We start from the raw sequence: 14,709 nt of genomic DNA, 5'->3' as shown, positions 1-14,709 counted from the left end.
TTAATATTTTCCTAATAAACTGCAACTTTAGCTTATTATTATTGTTAATTAAGTGAGGCATAAATTGAGATGAAGAAGATTCACAATAATATTGCTATTTCTTTATAGGATACTAGATCATGATTATGCTAATAGTTTAATTTCAAAATGTTAAATTTTAATATGTAAACCAAACCTATTTAAATTTAAAACTATTTAAATTTTATGAAGATATTCTTTTTAGTCTTTTTACATTTATCAGCTTATCAAAAAGCTAATTTTACCAAACACTTTTAAGCATAGTCAGTTAACTTAACAGCTCTTCAATTTTCAACTTCTAGCTTATAACTTTCCATCTATCAGTTACTTTTCAGCTTTCAGCTACCTTTTCACAGTTTTCAGCTATGTTTGCCAAACATAGCATAAATCTACATAGCGTTTACAACTAACTAAAAATGTCATTTTTTCTAAATTTTTTCATATATATTTTTAATTAAAATTTTAATAACTTATTCAATATTATCCCATTTTGTCTCATCTTAAAGATGTTATTGCGGATTTGGATTGAACTTTGTGTGCGCAAAAGTGTAATGTTTAGTATAAAATCTCAAAATTACATTGACTCAATTTATCTACTCATGATCATGGGACGGATTCATAGAGCGTAAGTTCGAGAAATCTAGGTTATAAAAAACATGATGTTAATTATATATCTCATTTTTATTTGATCCAAAAATCACTCGCATGTTTGATACCTACCCAATATATATTTTAATGATTTTTTTTTGTTTAGTCCTTTTTAAAAATCATTTTATTATATTATCTATATACGGAGTAATTTTTTAGACAAATGTTGACTCGCTGCTTACAGTATCCAAAGAATCTTAATACAATTTGATTTTTTTTTTAATTAAATTGTGTCACTAGCTTATTCGCGGCAAGGAAAAGTATAGGAAAAAATTGATTAGAAAAAGGATATATCATAAGAGTCAAATTGATATTTATAAGTTTACGTTAAGAAAGTAAATTTTTTTTACATATGTCATGATTTTATTAAAGAGAAAAATGAAATATTATTTCTTTTCTCAATTTTGATACTACAATTCTTTCCCAATTTTGAAACTACAATTTTTTACCCTGTCTGGTTTAAACTCTAAACCCAAAACGAAGACAAATGTTAGAAGTAGTGATACTCAAAGTAAATCACACAGTGCAAAAAATTATATTCATTTTAACAAAAAAAAAATTACTCTCTCCCTAAAATTTAATAAAATATTTAAATTTAATAGGTTAAGATATTAATTCACGTGATATACCATAGATATTTAATCATATCTCTTGAATTAATGAAATCATCTGAAGTGTGATTGAGTGGAAGACATTTATCAGTCCTTAACTAAATATTAATGGTTCAATCATTGACCCAGTTGTCCCACACAATAAACGTGGGAAACCTGAGTACACCCAAGACACAAAAAAAAAATAAAAATAAATAAATAAATAAATAAATCTCTTGGATGAAATGAAAGGTCAAAGGTGTATGATTTAATTAACCATCAACTTGGATCGTTCAAGCCATTAAAAAATTTCAACATCTTTTAACTTATTTGTATCAAGTCATTGTTACCAGGACATAGGAAAATGACTTGTCAGCAGCTCTATTCCATATTGAAAGGAATGCCATCTACAATAATTTCCTCAAACCCATTGATTATTGTGGTATTGCCAATGCATTTAATTATATTTTTAAATTTTGTCATAATTAATTATCTGTTTAAAATTTTTGTTCATTCACCATTAATAAATATGACTAATATGTAATTTTATTATTCAATTAAAAAGTTTAAAAGAGAGCGTGAAAAATTATATATTAGAGCTAGAGGCCTAAATGATGAAATTCTATGTTAACAATTTTTATTAAACAGTTAAATGACAAAAAAACAAACAAACAAAGAACTAGTTCTCACAAACTAATGATAATCAAATAATATAATTAGTCAAATTAAGGGTCCATTCGGTCGCTGGAATCTTGCTGAATTGGCATCAACGAGTTCTTTGGTTTTGATCGATTGTGTTGATTTCAAGAATGCAGATTACCCTGGTTACAATCATAAAAGAGGACATGGTTCGAGGTGTGATGAGCCTTTTCCCTTGGGCAAGTGCAGTACTTTCAAATTTATTTGCATTTATATTGAATTTGGTTTGCTGTTATCGTTGTTGACTGATGTAGGGCCTATGTTATTGTCATATTGTATGTGTTTGGGACCAAAGAATATTCTATGTGGGGAACTAGGGTTTTGTTCGTATGTATGTATGTGGGGCTGTGGAACTTAGAATGTAGTTAATGGGGACCAGCATATGACTTGACTCTTTATTTCAAGCAAGGCTGGTCCCCATTAACTACATTCTAAGTTCCACAGCCCCACATACATACATACGAACAAAACCCTAGTTCCCCATATAGAATATTCTTTGGTCCCAAACACATACAATATGACAATAACATAGGTCCTACATCAGTCAATAACGATAACAGCAAATCGAATTCAATATAAATGCACATAAACGCATAAATAACAAACAAAAAAATGAAGACAATTGTACCTGTATTGTACTTCGACGCACCATTTCTTGTTGAACCCATTAGCTTGTACGACGATTAGACGTGGAGTTTTGATTTTAGGTGGAAATCTGTATGAATGCTCCAAATCTACGTCATAGTGTTTGTGATTAGGGCTTACAAATTTTGGGGTTTTCTTTAGTCTGTAATCTAAAACCGCTCGCAATGGGAAGGAAATACACAACGAACAATGCTTGAAGAATGAAATTACATTTCTATCCTCTGTTTTAACGTCTACCAAACGGTTGTTACCTCTTAGGACCAAATCAGTGATCCATAGCATAGTTGAGGACTTAATTGGTTACTTTTGAAAGTGGAAGACCAAAGTGGTCAAATCCTCAAAGTCGAGGGACCAAATCGATAATTAACTCTTTTATATATATATATATATATATATATATATATATATATATATATATATATATATATATATATATATATATATATATATACTATCTACTATACTAATAAGAGCCCAAGAGAGTTAGACCTATAATGGGTAGAAAAAATGGCGGTCAAATTTTTTAATCAAATGAATGGCTCAGATTGATCAGATTTTAATTTTTCCATAAGATTTCCTGATTTATCCTTAATGAATATGATTTTCCGTTAACTTTTCCGTTAAATATTATCTTTTCCGTTATTTTCTGTTAGTTCACCGTTAACTTACTCATTGATTTCAATAAGAAAGGTCTTAGGTTCGAACCCCATCTCAATCAAAGTTGACATAATTAGTACTCTATTTTACTCTTATTAAATTAAATAATAATTTAGTAGCAACAACAAAAAATAATACATATGCATTTCTTTAATTTAGAATTATGTGTCTACAATGTCTTTATTAAAAAAAAATATTATTCATTATCAATAAATTAAATAAGAGAAATAATTTCATTAGTTATATTGTCTTTAATTTTTCTCCAATATAAAAATTCTTTAAATTCAAATTCATCAATTGATTATATTCGCTACATTGTCCCTACAATGTCTTTATTAAAAAAGAAGTATTATTCATTATCAATAAATTAATTAAGAGAAATAATTTTATTAGTTATATTGTCTTTATTTCTCTCCAATGTAAAAATTCTTTACATTCAAATTCATCAATTGATTATATTCAATACATTGTCTATTATCTTTTTTGTGCAATATTTTTTAATTAAATATCAAAGTTATAATACAAACTAATGCTATATATTTATTTACCAAGTATTTTATTTAATACCACGAAAAAATTTAAAAAAATATAATTAATAAAGCCAAAGTATTCAAATCACACAACAAATTGAATTGAGAACTACCTCGCAATGTCCTTGTTTGACAATCAGCGGTTAGGGGTTAGCGTTAGCGGATATGACCAACGAATTATATCAACGGTTGGTAAACAGATATTTGAAAAAAGTATGTAGTTGTTTAGATTAACATGTAAAATGACCTAAGGGTATAATTAATAATAATAATAATAATAATAATAATAATAATAATAATAATAATAATAATAATAATAATAATAATAATAATAATAATAATAATAATAATAATAATAATAATAATAATTGTTTTAAAAAATAAAAATAAAATGAAAAAATATAATTAAGTCAATCATATTAACTACTTGGGAGATCTATTGATAAAAAGAGTATTCAAATCACACAGCAAATTGAAGTGGGAAACTACCTCGCAATGTCCTTGTTTGGCAATCAGCAGTTAGCTCTTCAATATTAGTATATATTCAATATTTTATGTCCTAATTTTTATTTGCTCTCCCTTATATCCCGTATTTGGTTTAAACCATACCTATACAATTATTTTATTGACAATTATAATCAATCTTACTTGACTATATTATCTTGTATTTGTAAACTTAGAATTACATTTTTAAATACGTAAATTCAACATTCAGTTAGTTATGCATGAACAATTTCAATATAATCTTGCCTTTAATATACTTTAAAGTATTTATTTTAAAAAAAAAAACATTGGGCATTATCCCAATCGCACAATGCGCGTAAAAAACTTGTATACTAATAAGAGCCCAAGAGAGTTAGGCCTATAATGGGTATAAAAATGACGGTCAAATTTTTTAATCAAATGAATGGCTTAGATTGATCAGATTTTAATTTTTCCTTAAGATTTCCTAAATTATCCTTAATGAATATGATTATTCGTTAACTTTTTCGTTAAGTATTATCTTTTTCGTTAATTTATGTTAGTTCACCGTTAACTTACTCATTAATTTAAATAAGAAAGGTCTTAGGTTCGAACCTCATCTCAATCAAAGTTGGCATAATTAGTACTCTATTTTACTCTTATTAAATTAAAATAATAATTTAGTAGCTACAACAAAAAATAATACATACATATGCATTTATTTAATTTAGAATTATGTGTCTACAATGTCTTTATTCAAAATAAAATAAAATTATTCATTATTAATAAATTAAATAAGAGAATTAATTTCATTTGTTATATTGTATTTATTTTTCTCCAATGTACAAATTCTTTACATTCAAATTCATCAATTGATTATATTCACTATATTGTCTATTATCTTTTTTTGTGCACTATTTTTTAATTAAATATCAAAGTTATAATACAAAATAATGCTATATATTTATTTACCAAGTATTTTATTAATATCATGAAAAAATTAAAAAAATATAATTAATAAAGTCAATCATATTAATTACTTGAGGAATTTGTTGACAAAGAGAGTATTCAAATCACACAACAAATTGAAGTGGAAAACTATATCGCAAAGTCGCAATATCCTTGTTTGGCAATCAACACTTAGTTCTTCAATATTAGTATATATTTAATATTTTATGCCCTAATTTTTATTTGCTCTCCCTTATGTCCCATATTTGGTTTCAACCATACTTATACAATTATTTTATTGACAATTATAATCAATCTTGACTATATTATCTTGCATTTGTAAGTTTAGAATTGCCTATTTAAATACGCAAATTTAACATTCAATTATCTATGCATAAACAATTTCAATATAATCTTGTCTTGATATACTTTGAAGTACTTATTTAAAAAAAATATTGGGCATTATCCCAATCGCACAATGCGCGTAAAAAACTAGTATATATATAAGGGAATACGTACATCCGCCCCTGATTATAGTTGAATTTTCGATGATTTGTCACGTGAATTTGAATCCTTTGATGATTAGTATTGGAAAACAAAAATAGGGGTTTTGTGTTTACTGGATAGTTTTGTAACTCATCAATGTTGAATCTCAATAACATAGATTTTCAAGGAATATCATTCTAGTTTAGTTTCCCAAAGTCGATAATGATGAAGCGTAAACGTTACATGCATAATGCATTTTGTTAGGGTATAAAATATTTTCTTTGTGTGCCTTAAATGAGTTGTATGGTTTGTGGATTATTATGCCCTGATTGATAAATGGTTGTTATATGATTGAGTTAATTAGAGGGTATAACTATTTGATAACATTAGCTGATTGTAGAAATGTGTTTATTAAATTAGTTGTTTGATATAATTTTCTTTCTCAAAAGACTAATTGAAAAAGTTGTTTTGAGCATCTTTTTTATTTTTAGTATGTTGGAGTTATAAAAAGCTAATTAGCCAAACACTTATATTGATTCTTTAACCAAATCAAAAAGCTAACAGTGGTCAAATAAGTTAAAATATACCTATAAACTAACTATTTTACCAAACATGGCCTATATATATATATATATATATGACAGGATAATAGGGCTAGCACCCGACCCGGATCATAAGTGTGCATCTGACCCGGCACCATAGTTGACCCGACACCTCATGGATGCTCCAACGGTTAGAATTCCAACAGGTGTCACATCTAATGTCATTGAAGCCACCATTGATGCCACCATTGATGAGAGAGAGTTAAAGCCTCAACGCCTCATTCATGACTCTTCATATTCTTGCCGTTAGCTCAGCTCCCCAAGGATGTCTCTTCATGTTGTTACCGTTAGGACCTAGCATAAATAGAACTTCCCTCAGCTGAGTAGGACACACTGTACTTTCTATACTGAGACAAAGGCAATACAACTATTGTTACTCTCTTATTCGTTTCTCTTATATTATATTTCCGGTAACATTATTACCGTCAATATATATATATATATATATATATATATATATATATATATATATATATATATATATATATATATATATATATATATATATATATAAAAGTAGAATTTATTCTATGCATATTCTCGATGGCAATTTATATCCTGCACTAGGGCGCGTATTGCATTGTGCGCCCTGATGCAAAACGACGTCGTTTCAGATTTTTTTATTTTTTATTTTTTGAAATTTCGCTACCCTGTGTTGGCGGTTAATTTTCCTTAAAAAAAAAAAGTCTCATGTTCAAAAATGTAGATAATTTTATACTAGAATACACATAATTGTATACATAAATGTACATAATTGTATAACAAAATACACATACTTTTTTAAAAAAGATAATACATATAATCTAGCATAATACATAATATACATAAACTTTTAACATAATAAACATCAACTCTTAACATAATACAGATAAATTTCATGTTTCGGATGCACATAATTGTATAAAATAGATATACATGATTGTATAAAAAATGTACATAATTGTATAAACAAATACACATAATTTATAAACAAATACACATAATCACGTCAACTAACTACATAACTTACCAAAACGACGTCGTTTTGAGAGGCGCGGGGTTTCGACATCTAAAAAAGGTATTATCTAATCTAACTTTATTAAATTAATTTCGAATTTCACTAAATTAATTATGACGTATTAACTCAAGTAGACAGAGTTTAAGTTGATAAAGTATGAGATCGTGATTTTGTCATTATTGTGTAATTTTGTTTTATATTTTTTTGAATGCTACTGCTTAGCAACGTATCTGTTCATATACTTTCTCAACCTACTGAAACACAAAGAGTCAATAATATCTCCACCAAGACTCAAACTCACAACCTTTCAAATAAAAGTCCAACCCGAGTACCATTAGACCACATAGTCTTAGTGTAATCTCATTTTATATAGTTTTGCTTTTGTTGATAATCCTTTGTAACGAAAAAAAACAAATAAAATGCCTTATTGTTATGGCCTTATGGGCTTGCTTGGTGGGTAAGCCTATTGTTAAAAATAAAAAGTTCTGTGCAATTAATGGACTGCGCCATTTAACAGTGGATTTGGATTTTTAAAAAAGGAGGCTCCTCACTCCTCCGTAGACCACACCTAGACTTGGGGAGTCCAATGGGCCTTCCTATCAGTCCGGCGTTCATCGTGGCCCCTCCATTATAGCCCAAAACACCCATGAGGGAGCGTTATGCTATGCAACCGTGTGCATCATGCATGGTGCACACGGTTGCAAAAACAACATCGCTATGTTGTGCATAATTTGAATTATATACTTCATTCATTCTGGATATATAGTTCAAATTATGCACAACATAACGCCGTTAACGACAATCGAAACTGTTTTTTTTTTTTTTTATTTTTTTTTAAATCGAACGTAAAAAAGACGTCATTTTTGCAATCGTATGCACCATGCATGGTGCACACGGTTGCACAACATAATTTGCCACCCATAACACACATTTCCTCCTTTTCGTACTCCCACCTTCATTGGCCTCACCAGGGGGCGTTGCGAGTGCGACGCACCCTGCTCGACCCCCACCGGCCATGCCCCGACCTAGGGAGTTCGGCGGGTTCTCCTATCGATATACTGGAGTTGGTGTTCAATCGTTTTGGTTAAATCAGATATCACAATTAGTTAACAATTAACTGCTGACACAATCTACTAGTTACTAATAGCTAATTGCGGAACAAAGTCTTTGTGACATTTTTATTGATGTTTATTGATTAATAAGAAATTGATCAACTACATTACTCCTGAATTAATTATAAACTAGACTAGATAGCATGTGCAATGATATTATAAAAAAAATATTCTTCAATAAATTAATAGTAGAGTTGACATTCTTAAACTAACTCTATGGACGAATGCCGAGGGAATATAGTTCTGACTCTCAGCTCGTGTGTACATTGATAATGCATTATGGTCCATAACATATTGGAAAGGAAATAAAAATAGAGTAAATTAAAGCTATTGTATTTGGATTTCCATGGAAGAATGTGTTTAGTGTTGTAGCTTGGATGAATTAGTTCTAGAGGAATGGATCTTTATTTTCAAAGTGAGTTTGGGTGGCCTAGACGAGATGAAAAACATTTTGGGTAATGTTAAGGATGCTTGGGATGAGTTTATATAAGGTAAATGTAAATGGCAGTGTTAAGGGATAATTAGGAAAAATAGTTTCGGGGGAAGTGTTGTAAGATTTACTGCTGGAAATTATGGAATTTCCAACCACCTGAAAGTGATCTTGAATCAAGTTAAAAGCAAAAAGTGGTCGGAAATAGCAATAAAGGTTTTTCGGATACCAAAAGTGGTCGAAACAAGACTTTCGACTTGATTTAAGATCACTTTCATGTGGTCGAAAATTCCATAATTTCTAGTAGTGATTGTTGGGAGAGTATGTGCATGGCTATGTGGTTTTTACTACATGGTTAAAGTGGCTTGTAAATATGACAACAGGATAATCTTTCATGATTTGTTATAAAGTTGGGTAAGAGGTTAATCAAAAGTGATTCTCGAGTAACAATTGAATATGTGAAACAAGGAGACAAAGATACATGATCGAACCCAGAAAGTCGCAATCTAGAGTTACACCTAATGTGGTGGGCTCCTTGTGAGCACCAGAAGTTGGTCAATCGTTATACCCTACACCACGGCACGCGTAGCACTGTGCGCCGCGCGCCTCCCAAAACAACGTCGTTTTGGGGTCGTTTTGGGAGGCGCGGTAGGAAGTTGCTGTGATTATGTGTATTTGTTCACACAATTATGTGTATTTGTTCATACAGTTATGTACATTTTTTATACAATTATGTACATTCTTTTTAGGGAAAAGGGTCAAATAGGCCCTCAAACTTTCCATAAGAAGTCAATTAAGCCCTCCAACATTTTAAAGTGGCAATTAGACACATGAACTTTTAATTCCTGTGCAATGAGGCCCACTGACCGGGTAACCACCTATAACACCCGGTAAAATGCCCTGTAGACGCTGACTAGGCACCATCTTTATACATTTTGCATGCCACTCATTAAAAATTAAATTAAAAAAGAAAAAAGAAACAAAATATTAAATTAAATATAAAAATATGAAATACGAAATATAAAAATAGTAAATGGGAAATTGGGGAAATTAACTTTGCTATTCAGATTGAATGAAAGAAGGGAACGAAACTCCATAACCCTAATACTTTAATCTTACCATCAAAATCAATTCTCCCTTCAATCTCCAACTTCATTCACCCAAAATTGAAATTTACGAAGGAACATTGCATGCTAACAACAAGACGAAGGCTATTGTTGTTGACTGGAGCTTGAAGACGAAGTTATTGGCAGTAAAGAAGTAGGAGAAGTCGGACGAGTTTGTAGCAGTGGAGCTTGAAGACGAAGTTGTAGCAGTTGGGCGAACTTCTTCCACGGACGGTGAGCGATATAACAAACGATAACAGACCTTGAAGAGAGGTAATAAACCTAACCCTTATTCAACTGAAGATTTCATATTAGCAAAGCAAAAATGTATAGTGGGTTTTGTATATTTGAAGGCAAAGATATGAGTTTTGTATATTTGAAGGCAAAAATATGGATTTTGTATATTTGCAGGCATAGATATGGGTATTTGTATATTAAATAGTTTTGGCAGTGTTTTTTTTTTTTTTTTTTTTTTTTTTTTTTTTTTTTTTTTTTTTTTTTTTTTTGACTTGGTGTGAATTTGGATTGCTTTGTGATATGGGTCCCCTACAATGTAGTTAATAATTGAGACAAACTTGGGTAGGTGTAGTCCTGCATTTTTCTTTAGTGTTTGGCAGTTGATTTTTTTGACTTGTTGTGGTCCCCCTACACATGGTGTTTGTTTTAGGTATATGTTAACTATATAGAGTACTTAAATGTATACAATGACCTACACTGTATTGAAATATAAGCATTTTAAATCTAGGATTTGTATTGCTTAAATCTATATAGGTCTTTGTATTCTTTGTATTGCTTAAATCGATATATATTTTAAATATGGGATTTGTATTGCTTAAATCTATACAGGTCTTTGTATTGCTTTAATTTACATAGGTCTATGTATTGCTTAAATATAGGTCTTTGTTTGTTTGTTTGTTTTTTTAGGATGCATTCCACTGTATGTATAAGAATTCATCATGGTGGCAGTTTTGTTCAACACCCTGTTATGAATTATGTAAATGGTGAGGTTGAAGAGGTTATAATGGACCCAGATTATTTATCGTATCCTCATTTGCTGAAATATATTAAAGAGAACAGGTATGGTCAAATTCAATCTCTGTCGTATAAATTACCTCATGAGCGTATGGAGAACCTACATATACTCAATAACGACAGAAGTACACTTGACCTTGTTCATTTTGCGTGTCTGTGTGGTCAAGTTGATTTATTTGTTGAGCATGGTATAGACGATGCAGAGGTAGTTCCAGAGTTAGCATTACCCACACTTGTAAATGAGGCAGTTCGAGATGGTGCTGTGTTAGAAGCTGAATATGATCCTGGGGTTGTTACACAACCAGAGACTGAACATGCTCTAACTGAAAATCATGGTGATGAAGAGCAGTTCTTGAGTGATGATTTAGAAGGGGAAGAGGGTGATGAAGAGCAATTCTTGGGTGATGATTTAATAGGGGAAGAAACCAAAAACAGTGATGAAGATGATGACCTTGTGGATGTTGAATGTCATGATGCCTCATCTAATGATGATGAGGACAATAGAGAGGCTAGAATGGTAGAGGTTGAACCTGAAAATGTAGTTGGAAATGTGAATGAAGAAGTGGAAAGTCAATATTATGACTCTGAAGACCCCCCAAGTTATCAATCTGAACAGGAGGATGAAGAAGCATCATTTCAGCAATCCAAGAAGTCAACAAGTAGATTTAGAAACCCTTCATATAATCCCAATGTTGAATTAATTGAGCTTGAACTGGGAACTCTATATGATGATGGGAAACAATTCAAGAAGGCGATGATAAATTATGCTGTGTACGCAAAGAGAAACATTCACTATGTGAAAAATGAACCAAAGAGAGTTTCAGTTGCATGTGTAAAGCCATGCCCATTTCAAGCTACTGGTTCATGGGATGAAACTCTAAAGTGCTTTCAGCTTAAAACACTAACTGCAGTACACAAATGTAATCTAAAATACAGCTTGGCAATTGTGAACCAACAGTGGATTGAAGATAGGTATGAGGATAAGGTAAGAGATGACCCTACAATTGGACCATCAGAATTGAAAAGGCACATCCAATCAGAATTGAAACTCAATCTGGGCATCTCTATGGTGAGAAGAGCAGTGAGGGCCATACTAAAGAAAATAAATGCTGGTTTTCAGGATCAATTTCGCAGAATCCGGGATTATGCTACTGAATGTATGAACTCAAATCCTGGAACAAAAGCATTGGTACAAACTAATAAAACTACCCCTAATAGTCCTTGTGTGTTTCAACGATTTTATGTTTGCTTTGGGGCTTTAAAGTTAGGATTTTTAGAAGGGTGTAGGAAAGTGATTGGGCTGGATGGGTGCTTTCTAAAAGGACTTTTGAAAGGTGAAATCTTAAGTGCAGTTGGTAGAGATTCTAACAACCAAATGTACCCAATAGCGTGGGCAGTCGTAGAGATAGAGAACACTGATTCTTGGAGCTGGTTTCTAGGGTTATTGAAAACAGATTTGGGCATCACCAATACTTATCCATGGACAATAATCAGTGATCAACAGAAGGTAAAACAAAAATAATAAAATACCACTTATGCATTTTACTAGAATAATTATCTAATATATTCTATTCTATATCTTTTGTAGGGTTTAACACGTGTGATTCAAGAGTTGTTTCCCGACTCCGAGCATCGCAATTGTGCTAGACATGTGCATGCTAATTGGAGTAAGCTACATAGAGGAAAATTGTTGAAAAAACACTTTTGGATGTGTGTCAAGGCTACAACTGAAGCTCAATTCCAAGAACAACTTAAGTGTTTAGAAAAGATGGACCGTACTGCAAAAGCTGACTTAGAAAGGTAAACTGTTTCATATTTCTAATGCATATAAAGTGTCAATGTTTCATTGTGTGTATTATTTTAGGACATCTATGTATTAAGTTATATGTGTCAATGTGTGTTAAGGTACCCTCCAAGGTTGTGGTGCAAGGCTTTCTTTAGGACATTTGTTAAGTGCGATGTTGTAGATAACAATTTGTGTGAGGCTTTTAATGGCACTTTGGTGAAAGCAAGAGTGAAGCCCATTATCCCTATGTTGGAAGACATAAGAATAGGGATGATGAAGAGGATTGCAAAAAAAAAGAAAGATGTTGAAAGGTAGACAGGAAATTATGGACCCCTGATAATGAAGAAACTAAATGCAAATATAAGTGAAAGTATGGGATGGAAGGTAATTATATTTCTACCACTTCCCTTTCATTATGCCACTGCCACTGCTAGTAAACCTCACTCCAAGTGAAAGCTTACTGCCAATATCACTTTATTGTAATTTTTAGTTTCTGACTTGATTATTATATTATACTAGGTTGATTTCAATGGAGATGATGGTTATGAAATTAAGAAAGGAAGACAACAATTCAAAGTAAAACTTGCAGGTAGAAGCTGCTCATGCAACTCATGGGATCTTTCTGGTATACCATGTCCACATGCAATTTGTGCAATCTTTGATACTGGAAGGGACCCAGAAGAGTACATTGACTTCTGCTATTCAAAAGAGATTTATCTAAGGACATATTCACATACACTTCAGCCTATGAATGGGGAGTTATTCTGGCCAAAGACACAATCTGAGGAGATAGTTGCTCCAATACCAAAAAAGATGACAGGTAGACCAAAAAGAAAAAGAAATCGTGAGGCCAATGAAGTCCCAACTCGTAAGAAGCCATCCACTACTACTACCATTGGCAATGAAGTCTCAACTCGTCAGAAGCCATCCACTACTACTACCATTGGCAGTGTTAAGACAAGGGTATCTAAAAAGGGAAAGCAGATGCATTGTTCTCTTTGTAAGAACCCGGGCCATTATAAAAGAACATGCCCTAATAGGAATGGCCAACAAGATATTGCACCAATGGATTGACAAGCGGATTGTTAGAAATTTTTTTGTTATTTGCCAAACAAACTTGTTTGGTACTATTTGCCATTAGAATCTTTTTTGACTGTTTTATTTACTTGGCTGTTGAATTATGCCTTTGGCAATATGTAAAAAGTGGCAAAAAATCTGATTTGGCAACATGTAAACAATGACAAAAATTCTGATTTGGCAAGTATGTGAATGAAAATGTATGGCTGTGTTTTATGATTAGCAGATTGTCATTTGGCAAATTGGCATTTTAATGATGGGCAGATTGACATTTTAATGATGGGCCGATTGGCATTTTTCATACAACTTTGTAATTGTTATACTTTGGCAGATTATACTTTGGCAGATTTGGGTTATTTTTAGTGGCAAATTGTGCAATTTTTTTTGAGAGAAGCAGATTGTAAATAGTGGAGAAACATTGATATGATATTGCACAATTATAAATAGAGGATTCAAAATTTTAAGCCACTAAATAAAGACTACATTACAGTGAAATTATCAATACACAGCCACAAAGCCATATGTCAATAAAATTAAAGTAAACATCATATTAAAGTACACCAATGCAACATACATCCATATGGTATTGCCCTTTTGTTGTGCAAAATTACATACAAACCTATCACTACAACAATTACTAAACAAATTATTATATTTCTCTGCCTTTTTTTTTTGCTTTCATCAACTTGAATGGCCTTCTGAACATCACTTCGCAATTGTCAAATTTCCATTTTGGTATTCGAATCAACTTCAAGCTTCCCCTCCTTTGATAATAAACTTTTCCACTAAAAAAAAAAAAAAAAAAAATCCCCACAGCCACCTTCCTGGAAAAATCCATACATTCAAGAAAAACATAAATTTATAAACAACAAAAATGTTGAAAA

Source organism: Ipomoea nil, unplaced genomic scaffold, assembly GCF_001879475.1.
Source record: "Ipomoea nil cultivar Tokyo-kokei standard unplaced genomic scaffold, Asagao_1.1 scaffold1576, whole genome shotgun sequence".
NCBI classification, from domain to species: domain Eukaryota; kingdom Viridiplantae; phylum Streptophyta; class Magnoliopsida; order Solanales; family Convolvulaceae; genus Ipomoea; species Ipomoea nil.
The sequence above is the reverse complement of the archived record's forward strand: the minus strand, read 5'-3'. Positions refer to the sequence as shown.